The sequence below is a fragment of the Octopus sinensis genome, linkage group LG1, assembly GCF_006345805.1.
Source record: "Octopus sinensis linkage group LG1, ASM634580v1, whole genome shotgun sequence".
NCBI lineage: Eukaryota > Metazoa > Mollusca > Cephalopoda > Octopoda > Octopodidae > Octopus > Octopus sinensis.
The window spans coordinates 98,237,346-98,262,643 of NC_042997.1; the positions used below are offsets into that span (position 1 = coordinate 98,237,346).

The 25,298-nt window shown below is 37.3% G+C and overlaps 1 protein-coding gene across 4 annotated transcripts in view; it reads left to right on the forward strand.

Moving 5' to 3' along the window:
- LOC115214895 (5'-nucleotidase) overlaps positions 1–25,298 on the forward strand; it is a 373,486-nt gene that overhangs the window by 318,583 nt on the left and 29,605 nt on the right. The gene's annotated exons all lie outside the window — the stretch shown is intronic.

A 25,298-nucleotide genomic window follows, 5' to 3' on the forward strand; every position in this document is an offset into this window, starting at 1 on the left:
TCTTCGGTTGGTGCTTATTGCTTTTAGCTATTAAGAAAACGGTGTTTCATACACTGATCACCTGTAACTGAAATTAAGTTAAGTTTCAACCATGTTGCACATGTTCAAAAACTCAATAAACGAAGAAACGATGTCTTACATTCCTTCAAGATATAGGATTTGAAATATAACAATTAAGTATAGACATAAACATTTTATCTCAATTAAAGTCATGCTTTGAAACTAAATAACTATACAACATCTGGACTGCCAAACTTCAACTTTTTTCTATTAAAGAGCAAAAACTTAATATATCTAATAAAGATTTTTTTTATGCAGCTAATATAAAATGTTTAAATAGTATAAACAAACTCATCTAATCTAATATTAATACAGTTTTGCAATATGTTTGGCATTCTCTAAAACTAATTTAGCAACCCACACATAAACGATAACCCCAAAGACTATTCATTTACAATTTAATATCGCAAACACTGTTTAGGCATATCTTAACTTTTGCGTTCTATTGACCACCCCTAACTCTCACATAGTGAAGCTACCTGCTCCTTGTAGCGTCAGCTTTTACCTTGTTTCTCGGCTTTTCTATACGCTACGTACCTAAGTGAATCCTCCTATATCCTTTTAGCGCTTGACCCAACTTGTACCAAGCTTCAATTTAATTGTGGCCCCTTCCTTGTGTTTATTAATGTATACTCACTTTGAATATATTTCATGATATACATTCTTGCATATTCTTTTTAACTACACCTTTGTATATATATATATATATATATATATATATATATGTATGTATGTATATATATATATATGTATATATATATATATATATATATGTATATATATATATATATAATATATATATATATATTATATATATATATATATATATATATATTATATATATACATATATATGTATGTATATATATTTATATTTATATTTATGTATGTTTATATATATTTACGTGTACCGGTGGATCTTTGCATCTATGTAGCATTTATGTCAGATACAGGCATATTCCATTTGCATGTACATGTATGCATATTTAAGCATAATGTACTATTTTGTTTTCATTTTTGTATTGTTTTAAATGACCAACAATCCATCCTAAAATCAGTAGAATCCTATACCAAGCTAAAATAACCTTGCCATATCCTGCACTGCTCGAAGTCATGTGTTTCTGTCTTAAATTTGTGATTCCTCACATGCAGCTCTTTATTTATACTTCATCCATTTACGTGCAATTTTACATACACATTTTCACATATCCTTTCACTAACGCCTTTTACATATATTTATGTATGGTTACATTTATTACATGTACTTATAGATCTTTGATTTTCAGTAACATTTATGTCATATATTGACATATTAATTTGCATGTCTTTTATCTATATTTAGACATATTGTATTATTTATAATTTTACTTGTTTAACTCTTTATTTCTTTGGTTACTTTTTTCATTTTTGAAGGTTCCATTTTCCTTTCTATATAAACATTTTGTTCTTTATATTTAAATGTACCATAAAGTTACACGTAGATTACCGGCACACAACTGGGTTATTTTAGATGTACTCAAATAAAATCCTTTATTTGTTATATCATTTCTTTTGCTCCGTCCGATTTTCGCATTAACATCACTTAATCATCAGTGACATTTGTTTATGCCTCGCATAAATGATATATGGCGAATGCTGGTAGCTCGGCGTATGAATACAGTATTCTATATGAAAACAAGCAAGTCTTGGTGTCAGAAGAACGATTCAACGTTAGATAACCACTACAAAAAGGTTCAGCCAAATTATGCAAGTATGGAAAAAGTAGAGATAAAAACGATGATGAAGTTGTTGATATTTATATATATCATCATAATCTTGTATATATAAGCAATTTTATATACTTATATATTTGCATATGTATATATGTATGCATGCATGTATGTATATATATGTATATGTATGTATATATATATACATATATATTTATATACATATACATATATATTTATATATATATATATATACATATGTATGTATATATATGTACGTATATCTATATATATATATATATGTGTGTGTGTGTGTATGTGCGTATATATATATATATTATATATATATATATATATATATATATGTGTGTGTGTGTGTGTGTGTGTGTGTGTGTATTAATATTGATATTCCATAAAAATCTTCGTTATGACTTTATTTCGAATTTGCTAGCCTTGTACCAAATTTTGAACTCTTTATTAGCCATACTTGTAAAAACTTAATAATCTTCTCACATAATATTCATTATTTCGCATAACTATTAACTTACCCCTTCTTTAAATAACCTTCTTGGCCTTTCGCCCTAATTTGTCTTTTCTGAAACCACAATGAACTACATTAAGCTTGCTTTTCTCATTTCTGATTTAAAGTATACATATAGTGGTCTTCTGGTTAATTTGTTTTCTCTCCACATAACCCAAGGTGGGTTAAATCAATACCAGACTTACCTATGATTTCTAAAGGAAACATTCTTATTCTTTATAGATTTCTACATTAAATACCTATAACTATATTTAAACTATTTATCATCACCCATTTTAAAACTTACTTCTGATTATAAGATTATGCCAAAACTTCGGACATTTCGTCATTCAAACGTAATCTGATAAGTATTAATACATAATACATCAGTATAAGTTATCATTACTCTTATCAATCAATAAAACTCGGTTTCTACTTTTTATGTGTAAATCTATAATAAATATATTTGCCCTAAAATTGTTTCCTGATAAATAATTTAATTGTTTCGTTTCCACACCTGAATCCACCATTTCCCCAACGATTCAGTCCCCATTCTATATCTTTCAGTCAACACATATTTAAACAATAGTGTACGAGGTTATGTTCCAAGGATATGTTACTTTTAAAATGTGAAAAAGATTATTTCATGTACTTTCATGTGAGTGTGTGTATGTGTGTGTGTGTGCGTGCGTCCGTGTGCGCGCTCGCGCACACACGCATCTATTATTGAATACAGTGTGCAGTAGTTCTTTTTATCCGCTCCGATGTCCTGTTATATTAATAATAATAATAATAATAATAATAATAATAATAATAATATAATAATAATAATAATAATAATAATGATAATAGTAGCTGCAGTAGTAGTAGTAGTAGTAGTAGTAGTAGTAGTATAGTAGTAGTAGTAGTAGTAGTAATAATAATTTCCTTTATTATTTCCTTTATTGGTCACAAGGATCAAAATCTTTAAGGAGAATCTCAAAAAAGGACGAGAAAACATGCAAACAAACAGGTGGGACCTACAATGATCAAAGGTCGACACCACAGCAATGAGGATATATGAAGAAGATATAAGAATAGAATTTAGTAAAATAATAGAGGGCTCATCCAACTAGAGTAATTCAGAAAAAATTCCACGCAAAAATTCCGGATTACACTGCTATCTCAAGGCATACAAAGAGTCATAGTCCAATATCTTTCTTCCTACTTAGAAAAGCATATTCAGAGTAGATCCCATTTACCCTCACAGATAAGCTTCTCTCATGCATCTTTCAGTATACACACTAGAAATCAGCATCTTCCTCTGTACTTTCACCTTCCTCTTTAAATCATATTTGAAGAAGTTGACGAGGGTTTGGGCATATAGGAAAGCACTTGTCTTCAAACTTTTCAGACAGGTTCACCACATAACCCCTTTCACCACCACTACTAAGCAGAGAATGGTTCCTTCTCTGTCAAAGTAAGGTGGTGTCTCGATCTTCCCTAAACAAGCGGCGAACAGCTAGATTTGTCTTACACGGGACAGCAGCTGCTCAACATAAACCGACAAGTCATTAATGCACAGAAACTGAACGATCGTGTTCAGGGTGGTTTCGTCCTTCTACATGCATCTCCGGTAGATTCGGCTGTTCGAGCTTGCATGCCTGCAAAGCTTGTTTCAAGCAGGTAATATCTCACCGCACTGTGCGCTCTGCCATGTCAAGGAGCTTTAGAATTTGTCCATGATCTTCGACCTGGAAGTCCTCCAAAGAGACCACTTAGAATGCTCTCATCGTTAACCAGGGTCAATCCCAGGCCATCATCACTCTGCAAATTCTCTATAGAATTTTTCCACTGCCAGTTCTGTCCAGTTTGGACAATGTTTACAATGTTTACAATGTTGCAAGCGTCATTCTACATGCCGCTTGTCCAGTCTTGGTCTCCGCTTGATTCATAACTATTGCTCACTCAAGGAAATGATTTGCGGAAAGATGTGATTTTCGAAGGGTTCCCACATCAGTTTGTCCTTGTTTTTGTTCTCGTTGACACCCTCGCAATAATTTAGATATTTCTGCTGCTCAAGTTCACATAGGTGAATTCGGGAAGTCAAGGCGAAGCATGCCAAGACAGTTGGAAATAACTGAGGAGGTTTGCAAGACGTTCGCTTCTCACTCTACTATTAGCTACTTCTTCATAATTTTTACTTGTATCCAAGACCCCATTGCATTCGCCTACTGACATTACTCAGCAAGATATTCTTAGGAAAGTCTCTAGATGTCTAAAGAAATCCAGCCGCTTAGATCCTGTGGGAGAATAGAAAGTCACTGTTACCGTCCATTATTACCGTCCTTGCTGCTCATGCGGAAAAGCACCAGCTTGCGCCTAGGAAAACTGTACTTACCTTTACGTCTAGACCTTCCCGAAAGAGTAATATCCTGACACTTGTTTCAGGCTGTGCAGAGGAGAATAGAGTTCGTAGTCATCTAGAGTAGCAAGCGTTTACCTTTCACAAATCGTCGTCTCGCTAATGGTTGCTGCATCCAGACGAGTGATTTGAGGTCAATGAGTAGTAATTTTGTTTCTGCGCTTCCCCCAGGCCACCAGCACTTATACAACCTAATCTTAGAAATACCATTGCACGAGGAGAGAAAGTATCAAAAGAGGAGTCAGTCATGGGCCTTCCAAGATATTTTGATAAAGTTTTGAAAACTCCTCCTTCATCTGGGGGAACGTTCCATCAAAATGCGATAATTTGTGTGAGTTGGTCTTACCAGAAACCTCTAATAGTAATAGTTGCTCACAGATATGTCAAACCCATCAGAAAGTTAAATAAATATAAGGACCTTGAAATAGAGGTTTGAAATATTTGACATCTAAGAACAACAACTATACATAAGACTGTAGCTTTGGAGATAATACCAATTGGCACTCTTAAACATTAAGGCAAAAATACCAAGAAACCCCTTAAGAATCAGAATTACAAAATAACGTTTTCATCCTCAGATAATCACAGTCAAACTGAGAATATCTGTATCTTTGAGATTCTTTAAAAATTGTAAATATTACAACAACCTTTTAACAGAACCTTAATGCTCAGTATTTGATCATCCTACCTTGAAATATATCATTGCTAACTATAAATAACACCAACAGTAAAATGTCCGACTTGCTGTTACATGAGGGCTTTGGGTGAGACTTGAAAAAGCTCTTATAAACCAAAACAACAGCAACAACGAACATAAAAATTGGAATGAGAATCATCGTTCTGACCATAACCATGCATAATGGCAATTGGTGGGTGAGATATCATCCATTCACGGCAGTGTAAACTACAAGAGTGATATTTATTCTATTGCATCATCGTTATAACTAGTGGCCATTCTTGTTAAGATGAGGAATATGATCAGATTTCCATGAGTCCTGTTGTTGTTGCTGTTGTTGTTGTTGTTGTTGTTGTTATTATTATTATTATTATTATTATTAATATTAAGGTGAGCTGGCACGACTGTTAGCACACCGGGCAAAATATTTAATGGCATTTCATCCGTTCTTACGTTGTGAGTTCAATTGCTGCCGAAGTCAACTTTGCCTTTCATCCTTTCGGGGTAGATAAATCAAGTACCGGTGAAACACTGGGGTCGTTGTAATTGACTAGTCTCATTCAACAAAGTTTCAGATTTTTTTGCCTGTAGCAGAAGGTATTCTTATTATCATCATTATTAAGGGGAGATGGCAAAACCATTAGCATGCCGGCAAAATGCTTGGTACCATTTCCTCTGTCTTTACGTTCTGAGTTCAAATTCCGCCGAGGTTGACTTTGCCTCCCATTCTTTCAGGGTCGATAAAATAAGTACTAGTTGAGCTTTGGAATGGATGTAAACTGTCCCCGCAAATTTTGGGCCTTGTACCTATAGTAGAAAAGATTATTATTATTATTATTATTATTATTATTATTATTATTATTATTATTATTATATAGTAGTAGTAGTAGTAGTAGTAGTAGTAGTAGATTGTAATTATAATCACTATTAATCATTACTGCTGCGGTGATTGCGTCTGCATGAGTGTCTATACATATCTGCTAAAATACATATATGTCAGTAAATATAATCGTATATGCATATATATATGTATGTATACACACACACTCGCACACACCTATGTATATATATATATATAATATATATATATATATATAATATATATACATAAATAATAAAGGTGGCTTATTTGCAATTCACAAGTTAAGGCAGAAGTATAGGCGTCACTAAAGGGACTACTATTTTAGCCACAATAAAGCACTTTAAAGTGCTTTATCGTGGCTAAGAGTTGTTTTGACTCTTATTTATAGCAATACTGATGCTAACCAGTACCCTCAGTCATGTATGTATATATATATATATACGCTTGTATGTGTGTGTATGCATATAATTATATATAATTGTATATATATTTCAATACGATGAAGACGATGTATATAATTATTTTCGTCATCGCTGCATATTTAGCCTCATCTATTCCAACTGACATGGTCCTTGAATGGTACATTTTGAGGTACTAATCTCTAACGAAATAGTACCCCTGACTGCAAACCTTACCGGTTTCAAGAAAAAAAATACTGTGTCTTCACGACTAACTGCCAAAATCTGTGATATATTCTTCACGCCGGACATAAACAAACGTCAGAGCTGAACAAGTGATATTAATTCGAGAATCGCAGTAAAACAAACGCACACACACAGTTATGTATAGATATGACTGGCTTCCGCACTATTTCCAAAAGCAAGGTTCACTCACATAGTATAAATCAATTCTAGATTACATCAGAAGACACTTGCCAAATATGAAAGGCTTCTGTTACAAGATGCATTGATCAAGCCTTCACATGTATCCTAGCCTATCCTGAGGCGGCGTTTGGCCGTTTATGCGTGATAGCAATCGGGGTAAGAGTTTAGCATGATTAGAGCTGATATAGAAATGGCACGACTTGTCGTTTGATGTCCTAGCATCTCTCCCATCCGCTACCTTAACGATCCGAAAAGATGAAAGGTAAAGCACAATTAGGAAAGTATTGAACTCAGAGTGCAGAGCTTTAATAAATGTCGCAAGGAATTCTACCTAATGCTTTAACGACTCTATCAATTGCACTCACACACGCACAAACGCACAGACACATACACACACATATATAAATTATGAGTTAGAGGTTATGCAACCATCTAAGGGATAAATGTATCCATAGGCACTACTAGTGTATTGCCTCACTATGTATAGGCCTTGCTATAAGGTTAATGTTAGTTGGTTATCTAAATGGTAAAACGTGGTTTAATATATTCAGATAAGAAAAGAAATGGAGCAACAATTAACAATTAGAAGTTGATCATTGGTATTAAAAGGTCATAGTTTAATTGTAGTTAAAAAATACATTTACAGCTGTCTCAGTTTGTTATTTTTGAAACAAATTTTCATGTCTCTTGTTCCATTTAACAAACATCGTCCGAATGATTTAGAGTTTATCGTCGGAATATAGACAGGAGAAAAAGGGAAAGGAAAAGAAAAGGAAAAAACGAAAATAGAAAAAAGGTTGTTAAGTCTTTAGGCTTATATATTTGTATCCTTTAAGCTTCCACGTGTGTGTACATTTTTTCAATTAGTTGAATGGAGCCAGAACTGGGGAAAATGACTAGTTGATCGGCAGTGTTAGTCAAAACAGTAGTAATATCCGGTGTCGTTAATTGTAAACGCTCTTTGAGAACGCCAGATTAGTCCCTGTGATTACAAATTTATGCCCTTGTTAAAAATTAATGATGTTCTTAAAAGTTTAATTACGATATACGGTATAAATAAATAAATAAATAAATAAATAAATAAATAAATAAAAATGTTGTTATGTGCTAAGTACCAGTGGTTGAACAGTGGAGTCGATGTAATCGACTAGCCCCCCTCACCCACCTGATATTGCCGACCTTGTACCAACATTTGAAACCAGTCGGCTAGAATAGGCTAAATTGCTCGTTTAATCGTGTTTATGTTAGTGGCAGCCCTATCAATTAGTATGTTAGTCCGTGATCTAACTTTAATGTGTACATCGTACATTTAAGAGAAATAAATCATTCTGACGATATTTGTTAAATGGAACGAGATATATGCAAATGTACTTAAAAAATAACTAAGTGAAACAGTTGTAAATTTTTAACTACAATTAAACTATCAGCCTTTGGGGCACGTCCTTGAATCCTTGAAGGGTTTAGTTGAATAAATCGCGGCCAGGACTTATTTTGAAGTAAGGTTCTTATTCTTGCGGTTGCTTTTGCCGTACCTCTGTTACAGAGATGTAACAGGCAAATAGAAAGTCCCACACACAGATATATTATATGTACATATATATGTGCTTGTTGTGCATATATACATATATATATATATATATATATATATATATTATATATATATATATATATATATATATATATATATATATGTGTGTGTGTGTGTGTGTGTGTATGTTTGTGTGTGTGTGTGTGCGTGCGCACGTGTGTGAGTGTGAGTGTATGTAAATATATATCTGAACATAGATACGAGGTTGCGTCATATTCTTTATCGAGGTTGACTCTCTTTTGCCGTCCCTTCCTTTTCCCTTTAATATATTGAGCCGTTCTTCAATGGGCTCTTACATCGACAATAAATCAGTATTGATATACTACCATGGCTCCACCTGTCATACATCAGCGGCACATCAACGTAGGACGTGGCTGCATGAGTCACCGGAAAATCGTCATCCTTTCAACCTGTACTATCCTATTCAGCTGCTCTATGATTGTGAAAAACAATGTTGATGGCAAAATCACGCTGGGCAAAATGCCTCATTTTGTCCGTCCTTGCTTTCTAAGTACAAATTTCGCCATGGTCGACTTTACCTTTCATCCTCTCTTGATCGATATGCTAAGTACCAGTGGTTGAACAGTGGAGTCGATGTAATCGACTAGCCCCCCTCACCCACCTGATATTGCCGACCTTGTACCAACATTTGAAACCAGTGTTTCATTTTCGTCGTTTACGTGTGATATCCATACCACAGCAACGAAAATAATACTGCTTGTTTTTAGTTTCAAGAATTTCTGGAACTGATTTGCGATGAAAAGAAAAAAATAAACAAATAACACCAAATTTTATATTGACAGACCTTTCTGCAATATGGGTGCTACTCTCAAAATATATGAGAGCAAAAACCTAGCAAAATTTAAAAAAAAAAAGACTGTAAACATTGTAATATGATACGTCCTCTATGACATATGTCAGTTTCTCGTCTGAAATATGTTATAGGAGATATGTAATAGAATAGAATGCTGAGAAGGTAAGCTTGATGATCCTTCAATTTGGTTTATACATTGTAAGATTTGTATCCTCCTAAACTCTGCTGTTACACAGTAGGCTCATAGCTGATTCGCACTGCGAGAGATGTTGCTGGTAATGAGTACACCCAGATAACTGCAGCTTTGTCTGTTTAGCATCCTGAATCAATATTCCAGTTTTGTTTATGCAGATAATAAGCACAATCTAAGGAGTGTCCTGGGTTTCTGATACATCAAGACCTTTCTCTCGACCTCACCGAAGTAGTCAAAAGGAAAGCAAAAAACAAGTACACCTAGTACCAGTTTGGTTTCAAGACTTGACAAAAAGGATATTCCCTCCAATATTTCTAACAAATTGTGTCTCACTTAGCCTGGTATTATCTCAAGCACTCAGAAGGATCTGTTGAATGTTACTGTTATTCAACTGCATCACCGTATTTTTCTCAACTAAACAATGATTTGAAATTAATTGCTATTAAATTTCTGTTTTTCTCCATTTGACGAAATCTTTATTGAAATAGAATCTAAACGGCTTCTTGATAATGTTATTGAGCTTTCAGTTTCTCCATTGTGGAATCAAGTGGAAGTAACAAGAAACAGTGGCAAAAAGTTCCTTGTTTCTGACTTTTCACAAACAGTAACTTCTTCCTTCTAGTTGGCTATCCACTTTCTAATAATGAAAATCTCATGTGTTCTATTTTCTACAACGTATTCTATAGCAAATTGGATCTGAATGCAACATACTCTCAGATTTCTTTCCTCCATGACGATAAAAAATTTATATGCATTTAAGTTGGCGGACGCTTATTCTAGTTACAAGGTTACTATTTAGTTTAAGTAATACCATAAGCACTTTTCAAAGAGTGCTGGATAGCAAAATCATTATTAATGTCGAGAAAATTTACGTCTATCTTGATTGATGCTATTGCTTTGGGCAAAACTTTTAGATAAACACGATGAGAACTTGGCTCGTTTTATTTTAGTTACTACGAGACCCATCCTTATACCAAACAACAGAATTTATCTTCTCCCCCAAATATCCATCTGTTACTTAAAACACAAAAGAGAAAATATTTCTGTGTAGCCTGACTCTGATACATTAATACTCTTCACTTACTATTCAACTTCAATAATGCTAAAGAATTTCAACTTCTACTAGATTTGTTTATTTAGTGCAGTTCTAGGCTGTTTTCTTTTTTGGAACTAATTTCATTCCGAAATCCAACTTTTTCATACCAAAAGTGTACATCTACACTAATGGTTCTGAAAACGTCAGTAGTTAGTGTCTACTCTCTCCTACCCTCTCTAATTTACATGAGATTCCTCTTCCTTTTGAAATTGTTGCTTCACGAACTACAAATTCAGTGTCACTTTCTTTTCCAGAACTTCCTTGCCCAGAACAAAAAATTGCATTAATGTTTTAATAAATACCAATTGAAAAGAAAGCAGTAGTTATTACAAAAAATAGGATGGAAATGGAATAGGAATCGAAGAACCTTTTCAATTTCATATTTCATTACAAAATTAAAAGGAAAACCTGCCTAATACTCTTCGTTGGCACAAAGAATCATTGCTGTGCAATTATGATGTAACTTAAACTCCGCAAAGATAACATGGCTACTGATTCTCATACCACATATTTGAAAGTTTTCTGCCATTCTAGGGTGACTCCATTACGATACTTTTTTTTTTTAGTCAGAGCTAAAAAAAATTGCAATTTTATTTAGATGTTGAAAAACCTACTGGAAACTTACTATAAACTATGAAGTTTAAGGAAAACAATAATACCCATTATTCAACAATTGGATCAGGTTTCAGGGAAATCGCTCCATGTGATTCGGTCCCATTAGTGCACTGCAACTAACAGACTTTATCAAGTGAGTTCTCTGAATCTGAACAAGTCCTTCTCAGTCACTTTAATGTTACCAATGACTATGAACCAAAGGCCAATCACGTTAAACTAATTAACGCTACTCATCATCGCTATATTCATATTAAACGCTCATATGGTCAAAATGATGTTTCACTTGACGATACAAATCTATCAGGGAGTCCAAGTTCTACAGGTAATTGATCAAGCTTTCGTTCGAAGGTAGTCTTATTACTGATGACCTCAAATATCAAATTCTTGAAGAATCCGTACAAGCAAGCACTAAGCCCTCTAGTGGATATTCCGCACCGATGAGTGTATCAGTAGCATATCGTTATATGAGCCGATGCAAGTCAACATCGATTCGGTTATTAAAAAGAAAGGGTCATTCAACAAGGAAAAATTAAGTACCAAAATAGTAATTCTTTAAAGTGGGGGTGAAGTTCTTATTACTACTTCCAGTCTGAGTCCATTGAGGTATACATTCTTTGAGGGCTTGCAGCCATTTGCAATAGAGACACATTACAGATGGGATCTGAATAGTAAAACCTAATGTTTTAGTTGTAAACATTTCTTTAAACATTTGGTTCCCGACAAATGTTTCTTGTCCCAACAACTTAAAAAATGTTTCATTCTTTTATTCGATTTCAGACCTCAAGCCAGTCACTAACAAAGTGGCAAGGCTATTTATTTGTTTAAATCTAGACAACCACTGATATATGGTGGACATGTGACATAGTTAGTGCGGGCAAATATGTATATGTGTCATTGAATACACTTGCACTTCTGTAGTGGGTATGCATATTACTATAATATAGAATTGTACTTCACTCGTGTATGTGTGTAACTGTGTTTGCATGTTACATGCGTATGCGATAATGTGCATATGTTGAGTCAATACGGGTACTTCAAATGGACAATCCCTAAAATATTTAACAAATTTTCACTGCATCACTAATCGGTTATATCTGGAGGATGCAAATCAATTTGCTTTACTCTGAAGGAGGACTTCAGCATTTCCACATTCTTCTACAAATTTGTTGTTACATAGCCTGTGTGCCTGTGATAATTGGTGCAAATGAAAATCTATATCATGGATATAAAACCTGCAAACTTCTCATCACTTTACCAATTTTAAACACATATTCAATCGCCGGCCAGCTGCACTCCATCACCATCCGTAAATTTTTGCTTCTCGTTTCACAGAACATTGGTTATTTCTGTTCTTCTGGATAGTATTTTGACGACATTTTTGTACAACTCCTGATGAAATGGTTGATGTCTTCCAAACTGGTATCGCATTACTGACATTTTCTCTTATAATGTAATAGTTTGGGATACTTGCCCAAAGGTGGTGAGCTAGTAGAAACGTTAGCACGCCGGGCAAAGTGCTTAACGGCGTTTTGTCTGTCCTTACGTTCTGAGTTCAAATTCCGAGGAGGTCGACTTTACCTTTTGAACATGATAAAATAAATACTATTTCAGTATTGGGGTCGGTGTAATCGACTGGCCACCTCCCCCGAACTTGCTGGCCTTGTGCCAAAATTTGAAACCAAAATGTCATAGTTTAGCGGCAGGGTTCTCGATCAAGTACGTAGTAGCTATTTTCCAGTTCTTGGATAGCAAAGACATAGTTTCTAGTTGAGACGTGTTGTATCTGTTACAGGTCCAGGACAGTTGACTATACTTGTCAATACTGCTGGTTGTCTCTAGTTTATGTGATATGTACTCATGTACAACCTTCCGCTGCTGCGATAAGTATTTCTCCTATTAGTCTTTGTTTAAGTACAGGTAATTAGTCCAGGTAATTCTTGCTCACACGAAAACGATATCTGCGGAGAGTACCTGATTTCCACAACAGTACACAGGTTCTCTTTTCTATCCTAAATCATTATATCAGATATATTGTGTTTACATTTTATTGTGGTTTTCACTGGAATAGTCTAGCATTACTACTTTTATTATGGTTATGGCTTCTACCATACGGTGGGTTCTTATTTCTTTGTCCTTGGGTTTATTCTTTTGGCAGATCTCGTTATACAATGTGCTAGCTACACCATGCCTCATCGGTAAATAATACCGTGGTGACAATTTTGGACAGCTGCTTTTGTTTTGGTTGATATCTTCGGTGTTAACACCAGAAAGTCTGCATCGGTTTTCACATTTTACTGCTTTTCCTGCATCTGTCCCTTTTGTGCATCAGGTATTTGTTTGATATTTCCTGTTCCTGGATTGTAAATGTATACTCTTCAAAGTCCAAGGTAGTAATCCGGTTATTGGTTCATGATAGACTGCTTTGGTGATCAATGTTACTATCATCTCGGGAGCTTTCTACAAAACATATCCATGCATAGTATTCTACGCTCATCCTTTCATCTGATGATACGTTGCGGTAGAGTCTTACGACTTCTTTGCGTATGAACTTAAGGTTATCAGACAAGTCTTGTGCAAGCTGGGACAAGGGATGCACTTCGGCACTTAGTGGGTAAAAGATGTTGTCGAAGGGTTATGATACGACATTCAAAGGCATTTTAGATCGATGCTAAGCCTCTGCCGCCTTGTTTTGGTTTTAGGTACAGGCGATCAACATCACTGTTTAATTGGAAATTATGTGTGCTTGTTAGTATTTTCATAGTTTTCCCATCAATGGCTCGGATCTCATCAAGCGTCCAATCAAGTAACCCAAATGTTGGTGTGAGCACTGACACTGCAAACACTTTCTGGGCCACTGTTTTATTGAATGCCGAGTGTTCCGAAGTCCAAATTTTCTTCACTCGACTGCAATATTCTTTAGCGACACGAGTTTGGTTACAGGTGCCATTGTAAAATATATTTTCATTCACATTTCTCATCGGATATAAATAATGGAAACAGTCAAATCATTGATGGCGATGTTGCTGGTCTGGTTTACAGTTTTTCTTCTTTTCCCAACTTTACAATAACTTTTATGTATGTATGTATGTACACACGTAGATTTGCATATACTTGCATATCTAAACATGTTCAGACATAAATGTCATACGTTCATATTTATGTTCATACGCCTCTGATATATATATATATATATATATATATATATATATTATATATATATATATATAGTATACTTATATGCATATATGTGTTGTGTGTGTATGTACTTAAGGATCTGTGTGTGTTCTGTGGTGGTAGAGTATGTAAATCTTAGCGATACCTTTTAGCGAAAATGAGAAGTTTTACATTAATTGTAATTGAGTTTTATTAAATTCTATATTTAAGAAATTATGTACATTATTTAAATTTGACGGATATTTGTCCTCATCTTGTTTGTTGTTAACACAACGTTTCGGCTGATATACCCTCCAGCCTTCATCAGGTCTCTTGGGGGAATTTCGAATCTGTGTTCTCATTCCTAATTTATTTTTCGATATTATTATTATTATTATTATTATTATTATTATTATTATTTATTATTATTATTCAGGTCACTGCCTGGAATTGAACTCGGAATCTTGGGGTTAGTAACCCGTGCTCTTAACCGCTACGCCATATGCGCATGGGTTTTATTGTTTAATATTTTCAGAAGATGGGAATCTGATGTCTGTTTCGCAAGTGAAGAACATCAATATAAACATGCCCTCGCCTCTATACAGATAACAGCATAGTGTTGTCTTCTCATCTGAAACAGATGTAGAATTACACAAGAAGAACTGAGAACTTTCATGTTGAAGTCGATCTGTATTGTGAAACAAAAAAGAAAAAAAGCGATATGGCAATCCTATAGCTTTAATCGAAAGTTTGAATAAGAATGTAATTAAATGTGTGCTTGATGTGAATGCAGTTGTTGTTGAATTATCAAATTTTCGAAATCTAATTCAGGCGTAAAGATTAACCATACTTTGGCCTTGTTCCTTTAATTATCGTATATTTTGGGGGATAGTTTATCTTTTATTTTACATTTTTTCTCTTACACTTTTAGTTCTCCCGTCTCACGATGTCCTCCATTCTAGCAACAAATATCAATTATTATACATACATATGTACATACGTGCATACATACATATATACATACATACATACATACATACAAACATACATACATACATAAATGCATGTATATGTTTGTACATATATATATGTGTGTATGTTTATATCTATCTATCTATCTATCTATCTATCTATCTATCTATCTATCTATCTATCTATCTATCTATCTATCTATCTGTCTGTCTGTCTATCTATCTATCTATCTATATATCTATCTATCTATCTATCTATCTATCTATCTATCTATCTATCTATCTATCTATCTATCTATCTATCTATCTATCTATCTTTCTATCTATCTATCTATCTATCTATCTATCTATCTATCTATCTATCTATCTATCTATCTATCTATCTATCTATGTGTCTATCTATCTGGCTGTCGTAATTTTCGATTGCGTAAGTCTAAACAATTTCTCTTATTTATTTATGTGTATTGATATTGAATTTTTGTCAAAAGTTGGTTAACACCATCTGCTTTCGCGTGAGCGAGTCGCTTACACGAAATTTTTTTTCTCTTTAAGGGTGTATTTTCGAATTCTAAATTTCATTTTAAAAATATTTGTTCAATTTGTGCTGAAAAATGGATAGCTTTTCTGGGGATGCCAGCTTTCCTGTGTCCGAATTAGACATGGATGCTTTTCCCCCACTGACAAACACTGCAAGAAAGAAAGAAAGAAAGCACAAACTTACATTCACACACACACACAGAGTCAAGCAACGTCGTTAAAGTTTCTGAAACTAGCGTCCCTACTAACAAAGAAGGAAAAGAAAGTAGCAACAATGAATACATATCTATTCATACCTATTTCTTTACTACCCACAACGGGCTAAACACAGAGAGGACAAACAAGGACAGACAAACGGATTAAGTCGATTACATCGACCCCAGTGCGTAACTGGTATTATTTAATCGACTCCGAAAGGATGAAAGGCAAAGTCGACCTCGCCAGAATTTGAACTCAGAACGTAACGGCAGACGAAATATGCTGAGCATTTCGCCCGGTGTGCTAACGATTCTGCCAGCTCGCCGCCTTATCATATCTATTACATATCTATTCATACCGTCGCCACCACTACCAACACCACCAACAACACGAACAGACAAAGCAACTTTGCTTCAGGTCTGAGGTAAAGAAAACAAATTGTTTCATTCACTCCTCAACAATTGATAGAAACCTGATCGCTTTTTATCAAAGAAGGGTAGAACTATAAGACTCAATGCTCTGCCAAATATTTTAGAAAATATTAACAAAAAAAAAAAACAAACAAAAAATACATCATATGTTAGACAATAAACTTGAAAACGAGAAAGCCCGAAACTATAAACCAATAAACAATTGAAAAATGCCTAAAGCCGATATGGGCACCCAAAAAATACATCACAAGGGGCAAAAGATTTGCCACATTTGATGTCAGATTTGACACAGAAGAGCAAACAAAATATTACTCTACACAGTCACTTGAATGCGAAGAAGTCATAATGATTATCACATACATACGTCGTCGGGTTACAAAAATAAAAATTAAAGATGTACCCCCTGAAATAGAAGCACGGTGGCTGTTATCAGCCATCTGTTACAATGTCGAGGAAGTTATTAACATCTTAGAAATTGTCGTCTTCGAACAACAAAACTGCATAGGTCAGGTGTAACAGCTCTTGGTTCACGCCGATCAAGAACGATAGAAAATGTGCCACATTCTATAAAACTGCCGGACGGTACCACCTTACATGTGGCCGTTGAAGGCAGAAGACCACGCAGTCACCTTTGTGGCAGCAAAAACCACCTAAAAATTCCTAAAAATTGACTGTCCAACGATTAAGGAGCAACAACAGCAACAACAACAACAACAATAACAAACAGCAACAGCAGCAACAACAAAAGGGAAACTCTACTCGCAAACCAGCACTGTTACCCACACCACCTTTAGCACAACAGATGAGAGAGCTCCACCAACGGATGAAACAGCTCCATAAAACAACAAACCAACTCGACCAACCCAGCTAATCACCACAACCAACAGCAGAAACAACGTAACCACCTGCACCACCACCACCAACAGCCGGACTCGCGGTTTCGATTCCCAGGCCGGGCGTTGTGTGTGTTTATTGAGCGAAGATACCTAGAACTCCACGAGGCTCCGGCAGGGGGTGGTGGCGACCCCTGTTATAGTCTTTCGCTCCAACTTTCTCTCACTCTTTCTTCCTGTTTCTTGTCCCCGACTTCCTACGTGTCTGGGGTTGACCTGCTTTCTCTTCTGCGAGTCTTACGAACAGCAAAGGACCACGTTTCGGACTTCTCCCATCTTGCGAGCTCTGGGACGAAGACCGTTCGCTCAACAGCAACAGCAACAGCAGCACCACCAACAGCAGCAGCAGCAACAACAACAACAACAGCAGCTACAGAAGTACCAAAACATGAAATGGGAAAAATAACTAACTCCTCATCTTCAACAACCCAAATATCACATTCCAACTGCTACCAACCAAAACTAACAACAACTGCATCAACACACCCATAAATCGACCCCAGATCCTTTCCCCTCCCATGTTCTGATTCCTCCGACATGTCGTTTGATGAAGGCGACACGGAGGAATGGCAAATGTCCACAGTGGGGAAGAAGAAAAAGGGGGAGAAAAAGAACAACCGCTCAATTGAACAAAGCTCTCCCGACAACAAAATCCCATGGATACCAACAACACCAGCACCAAAACACTACAAATATACAAGCACCAACAATGCTAACCGCAATCAACACGAACAATTTGGATCTGATGCAATACACCAGGTCGCTCACCACCATAAATGAATAAAGTTACAAAACAAACAACCATCCATGCACAAGACCACCACAACACATTAAAATAATATACACCATACAAATCATACATAAACTAATAAAATCTTTCTAATGCAATAGGGAGATTTCGACAACATATGTCAAAAAATCTCTATAAAAATTTCCTCACGGAAACTGAGGAGGAAAATCCCCAGCATCCGAAACATTAAGTGTCTCTCTTTCTCTCTCTCTCACCTTCTGCTTTCGCTTTGTGTCTGAAACACAACTTCCGCCAGATTCATGCTTAAGATAGGTAATATAAATGTGCGTGGCTTGGGGTCGCCTTGAAAACAAAGTTACCTGTTAATCGACATCAAGTCACAAAATATGGATAGCATAGCCAGCGAAACTAGACTCTCCAACGTGCAGACACCTCAGCTCATGTTCGGCAAACAATTCAATATTCATTTTTTCCCGGTGTCTACCGAGAATGGGCGGTGGGGGTACTGCAGTACTTTTTCGAAAGAATCTGAACCTGATAGTACTGACAGTATTCCTAGACCCGGAGGGCAGGCTGGTCGACTCGGCTGTCGATGGCTGTAATGGCTGTGCTTTCCAACTAGTAAAAGTTTACTCACCGTCCTTATCAGTTCCGCCGGATTTCTTTCGACGTCTAGAGGTTTCCTTGGGAACGTCTCGACCTTTACTTTTAGTGGGGGATTGGAGCGTCACCTTGGACACGCATTTAGACTATTTAGAGATAGGAAAAGGAGGAGATGCAAATGCCTTATAGACATGTTCAAACGTTTCCAACTCTGACAGGTACCGATGTGGACATGTGGATATGGGCCAATGTGGACATGGGCCAACCGCATTCAGTCGTCCAGATCGTATTTAGATAGAGTATTCTGTAGGATAGTGGATAGGATTAGTGTAGGTTGCCCATAATTTCACATAGTCAGCTATACAGATAAAAAAATCGTGACTTATCCGCTCAATTTGGATAAGAATCATAGGCAGGGTTCCGGTTACTAGAAGCCGGACGCATCTTTCCCAGAGCGACAGGCTTACGAAGACCGGATTAGCACATTAGTTAAGAAGACGTTGACGGGGGCCATCGTCAGCAATAAATGAGGGATTTCCCAAAAGAGAGTAATCAAAGTAGAATCGGTTAAGTACATCAAGTCTTTAGCGATAGACCAAAATAGAATAGAAGGAGACTTAGTTAAGAAATTAGAAGAGGCACTTAGAAATGGCATCGCGTCCAGCATGCTGGCAGCAAGGTTGGCCCTTGATCAACACTTTAACGCCAACACGAAGGTTGTGTTGTCAGAGCTAGCATGCGTGCTTTGGGAAACGAAGGAATTGCAACTGCCCGAGCGGCCCTGGTGGTGAAGGCGCAACATGACAACAAAACTACCATTCGGTCTTTGATCGATGAGCAGGGGCGCGAATTGCTCGAGCCCGAAAGGGCATGTGAGGCCTTTCAGCAGCACTTTGCCCGACTGTGCGGGACGCAGAGTGGAATTTAGTGCCTACTTGCATGGCCTGCTACGACTCTCGGCAAGAGAGGTGGAGTTTTGTAAAAATCCCATCACAGCCGTGAATGTACGGAAGGCGATGTGGAAGAGACAAGTCGCCGGGCTTGGATGGTTTGTTCTACGAGCTTTTTTGTCATATGCCAGGCTTGTTTGGAGAAGTCTTGGCAACAGTCTACTTGAACTAGCAGCAAAACAGGAGTATTTCCAGTTTTGTGAGCCGAGGAGCGGTGACACTGGTAAAGAAAGACCCAAACAAGGAGGGCGTTATAAACTTTTCCGACCCATCACTCTGCTCAACGCAGAGGAGCATCTCGAGCGAATTGGGATGCAGGAGGAGAATGTCTGCATTTGTAGACGGTGTTACCGTCATAGTGTTGAGTCACAGGCATATCAACCTGGTTGGTGAGACACTAAAAGAATATGTAGTGGTAACGGGAGCGAAAATTAACACGGAAAAAACAGTGGGCTTGCGGCTCGGTATCTGAAGAAACAAGCCCATGTCGTCCAACAGCGTCTCCGTCGTGGGACACTGGACCGACAGGCCGGTTAAATTGTTCGGGGTCTGGTTCAGTCCAGACCTCCAAATGAAGAAGAACTGGGACAAGATAACGAGTTAGGTGGCCACTCTCACCCAACAATGGGTCGAGAGAAAGCTATCTCTAAAAGGTCGGGCTGAATGCGTACATCGCATCCGTTAACTACTACTGTCTGACCGTCGTACTTTGTTCCGACCCCAACGTCACAGGACTAGAACGAATACCCTTCCGCTTTTTATGGAAGGGAAGCGTTTCGATGGTCAGGCGATTCATTTGCTGCTAACATACGCTAAATTGAGGGCTGGGCATGCCGTGGTTAATGATGCACAGACATTTCCAGCGTTTCGTAGACGACGGTGAACAGGAGCAGTCACCGTTTGTGAGATGCGCTTTCCAGCAGCTCGTCTCTTTTATCGAACTGCAATCGTGGATCAAACCGAGACCGAGGCTGGGCGAATGGCACTGCGAGTGTCGCCATGCACTTGCATAACACTGCTGTCCGGGAACAAACTTGTGCGACTTCAAATCCACAAGGCGTTCTGTAGAGGATTAATGGAGGGAATGTGGGACGACGTTCATGAAGAAACCCTGGGCGTCGGCGAGCAATACCTGGCCCGCCTCAAAAGGACCACTTTCGGGCCGGGACCCATGGACAATTTCCAGAGATCCCTGGCCTGACAGTGCTATCGGGAAACATTGCTCGTTCGGGATAAGCTCTACAGACACGGTTCAATCGACTTGTCGGAGATGCGATCAGAGTAACGAAACTGTTCTGCACACACTCCTGCAATGTCCAAACATTTCAGACCTGTAGGCTTATGTTGAACGTCTTCAGTCACATGTGGGACGAATTCGGTTGTCGGCCGAGTTTATCGTGAATATTGCCACGCTACCTTCCTCTAATCGAGAAAGCAAGACAGTTTTCATTGTACTGGTGGCTATGGCGAAAGAATGTGTGTGGTGGAGTCGTACGAAAGGTTTAGAGACAAACACTTTCCTCTCTGGCCAACAGCTCATCAACTTCTTCAAGTATCACTTAAAGAGGAAGGTGAGAATAGAGAGGGAAGTTTTGTCTAATGAAAGGGTCAATAAAGGGTGGGTGAATGCGGCAAGGATGGTACGACTAAATGACAGAACCACCTTTAACACGAACCTATAAAACAAATTGCTCTCATGTTAATGTTTTTGTTTTTCGTTTCCGAGGTTACCGTGGTTCTTTTTCTTTCCACAGATAAACCTAGTTAATGTGACATTTTCTTTCCCTGTTGGGAGCTCTTATCGTTAACAACGACTTTCATGTTATTTCCCTGTTAACACGCCCCCACCCCAGGTTTTTATGTACCCTTTGATCGATTTCGAAAAAGAAAATTCTACATTGCATTGTCCCCTCCGTGTTCGGAGAGTAATTCCGCGAGGAGGAATTAATCTTCTCAATTCGCTCCTTTGCTCCACCTAGGCTCAATTCTCTTATCCTCTTCATCTACCCTCTTCCTCTCTTCCTATCACACTACTTCCTCCCACCCACCTCTCCTCTTTTGTTATGCCACCTACTTCCTCTCTTCACTCCTACCCACCTTCTCCCTTCCACCCTTTCCCTCCCTCGGTACCCCACCCCTACACATTCCAACCCCACCATCCCTATACATCCCATCCAGCCCCACCCTTGCTTCTCCCACTCTCGCGTACCCCACCCCAAAACCACCACATCACACCTCACCACACTCCACAACACACCAACGCACCACACCATCACTCCATACACCACCATACCACACATCACACCACCCCGCACACTAGCACTGACCACTTCCCAGCACCCACACCAGCGCAGACACTAGTACTGACCACTTCCCAGCACTTACACCACCTTCCACACACCTACACATGCACACACGCACACATCAATGTCACCAGCCCCCTTCCACACGCACATAAACGCTCTCACATACGCGCGTGTACCTTCGTTTTGGGATCCCCACTACTTTATTATCTCCCCCTCTTCCTAGCTCTCCTGTGCGACCCCTCTGTCCGACATTCACCATGATAGATCGCTAGCCACTAAATCTTTTTCGATTTTTTTTCCCTGTTTATTTCTCTGTTCCTTTCTGTGGAAGAGCGTAGGCTCGAAACGTAAAAGACTTTCTCACTTCCCTAGCGTTTCGTCTTCGTCTTTTTTTTGTAAATTCTCACTATATATATATATATATATATATATATATATATGCATCTATATCTATTTATATCTATATTCCTTTATAGTCTTACTCGTTTCAGCCGTGCAGCTGCGGTCATACTGGAAGACCACCGTGGTCTGTCCGATTTACTCAGTCTGGGGCATTTCACATTACCACTCTTGTATATGTCTTTGTCCCAACTGTTGGCCCATTGGGTGTCTAAAGGAGTTTGATTCCGCTGTCCTCGTTTGCACGTCATGCAGGGCTGTTGGTTCATCCGGTATTGTGGAGAGGAGGATGTCTAGTTCTTTTTTTGAAGACATCTACTTCCGCCTTATGCAGATTTTCTAATTTTTGTGGCAAGATATTAAAGAGCTGTGGGTCTTTGAACCCTATTGCAGTACCTAGTCCTGAATTTACATGGAGTGGATGTTACTTTTACTACAATACATCGGCGGCTAGTCTGGCATTTGTATAACACTCAATACCAAAGTTAGGGACTAGCCCTTCTAGGATTTTCTATATGTATATTATTGTATATCTCTCACGCCTTCGCTCCAGGAGGTAAAGTTATAGTTTTCTCAGCCTATCCCTGTAGCTCATCTGCTGTACTGTTTCAATTTTTTTAGTGTAGTGGCATTGGACTGCTTCAAGCTCCACTGTTCGTTTGGCACTATGTGATGACCATAACTGGGAACAGTAGTCCAGGCGGCTGGGAAATACGAGAAAAAAGTTCACATAGGGTCAACATAGTATCTTGGTCTCTTGTCTTGAAGGGCCTCGGTATCCAGTCTGCAGTTGTCTGCAGGATGCACACATATACACACACATATATATTTATAGATGCATATATATTTATATATATATATATGTATCACGCTATACAAATATTATATATATATATATATATGTATATATATATACATATGTGCGTGTGTGTTGTAGGTGAATGTGTATGTGTGTGTGTATGTGTATATTGTGTGATGATATTTCCTTATACTTAAAATTTTCGTGTAGGCGACGTTAGTTAACCGGCCTATTTTGTGCATTTGAATTAATAGAATATTAATCAGGATAAACAATATTTCATATCTAGGTGCTGAAATATGTGGACTAATCAATGGTCACGTGATTGGTCATGTGGTCAATAAAGCATGTTTTTAGGGGAAATGTAACAGAAAGTGGTTCTGCTCTAGAATCAGAATTAATGTGTTTTATTGATAGCTCCTATTGTTTTTGACTGCTATCAATGTGGTTCGACTTTAGGGTTAAGCAGTTAATTAATCGTATGGTTGGTGACGTTGTCGGCCATATGATTGCTCACGTGGTTTGATATAATAGTGATGTCGGTTCTAGTCGTCAGTTTTCGCTTTCTACTTGTCCAGCAAGAACCTACGCATATGGATGCAAGTTGACATCAACTCAGCTATTCTATTAAGGACTGGAGAGAGAAGACGGATGATGCGTAGTGTCGATGTGAGACAGAAGTCACAGATCTTGAATTCATTTCTATATAGTTATATCAGCCTCATTATTACGTGTGTGACATTTCTGCTCATTACTGCATCATTTGATTTCCAACTGTATTTTGATAGTTCTGCCGTTTTTGTTAGGTGGTGATAGAAAATTAAACACCATTTTGTTGGTACAAGCAGATTTTGAATAGGTTATGCTTAAGTGTTAATTTTACATCATTTAGTATACTCAGTTTCTTCTGTGGCATTTGCCTTTCATGAGATGTGCATCTATGTTGTAGTAGTTCCATATCAAGGCTATCTACATTGTGGATATTATCTGTTGGATATGTTCCTTATACAGCTGAAGCTCAATTTTATTGCGTTTACCATCTGTCCAAATAGGAAGTGTTTGGTGATGGGTGAGAGAAAGTTCTTCCAAATTTTTTTGTATTGGCGCTGATTTGTAGGTGGTACTTTATACGATTCGTGCCTCTTCTGTATTTGGCGTTACTATTTCACAAGACTATCAGACACATGATTAGATCTAAAGAAAAATCAATTACTCCTGCATGTCAAAGCCACGGACGTCATAAAAAAGCATGAATGACAGCGTGAACAATCACCTAAACGACCATACCTGTAATTACATAACAACTGCACGACAAAAGTGTGTAATATATTTAAATCAGATGAGTGCTATTCCATTTTCATACTTTGAGACTCACGATCAACATACCGAGTAAAACATCTAGCGATGCAGAAAGGATTTCGATTAACACATACAATTATAACAGATTCTACGCACTACACACTTCTAACAAAGGTGTATACTGAACACTTTGCATTTTTGCAGAAAAACACGTATCCACAAATATGATATATATATATGTATATATATATATATATTATATATATATATATATATATATATATATATATATATATATATATATATATATATATATATATATATGTATATACATATATATATGTATATATATATATATATATACATATATTATAACTATATATATATATATATATATATATATAATATATATATATATATATATATATAATGGAGGCGCAATGGCCCAGTGGTTAGGGCAGCGGACTCGCAGTCGTAGGATCGCGGTTTCGATTCCTAGTGTTGTGAGTGTTTATTGAGCGAAAACACCTAAAAAGCTCCACGAGGGTCCGGCAGGGGGGGGGGTGATCCCTGCTGTACTCTTTCACCACACTTTCTCTCACTCTTTCTTCTGTTGGCCTGCTCGCTTAGCCAGCGGGGTGGCGTCAT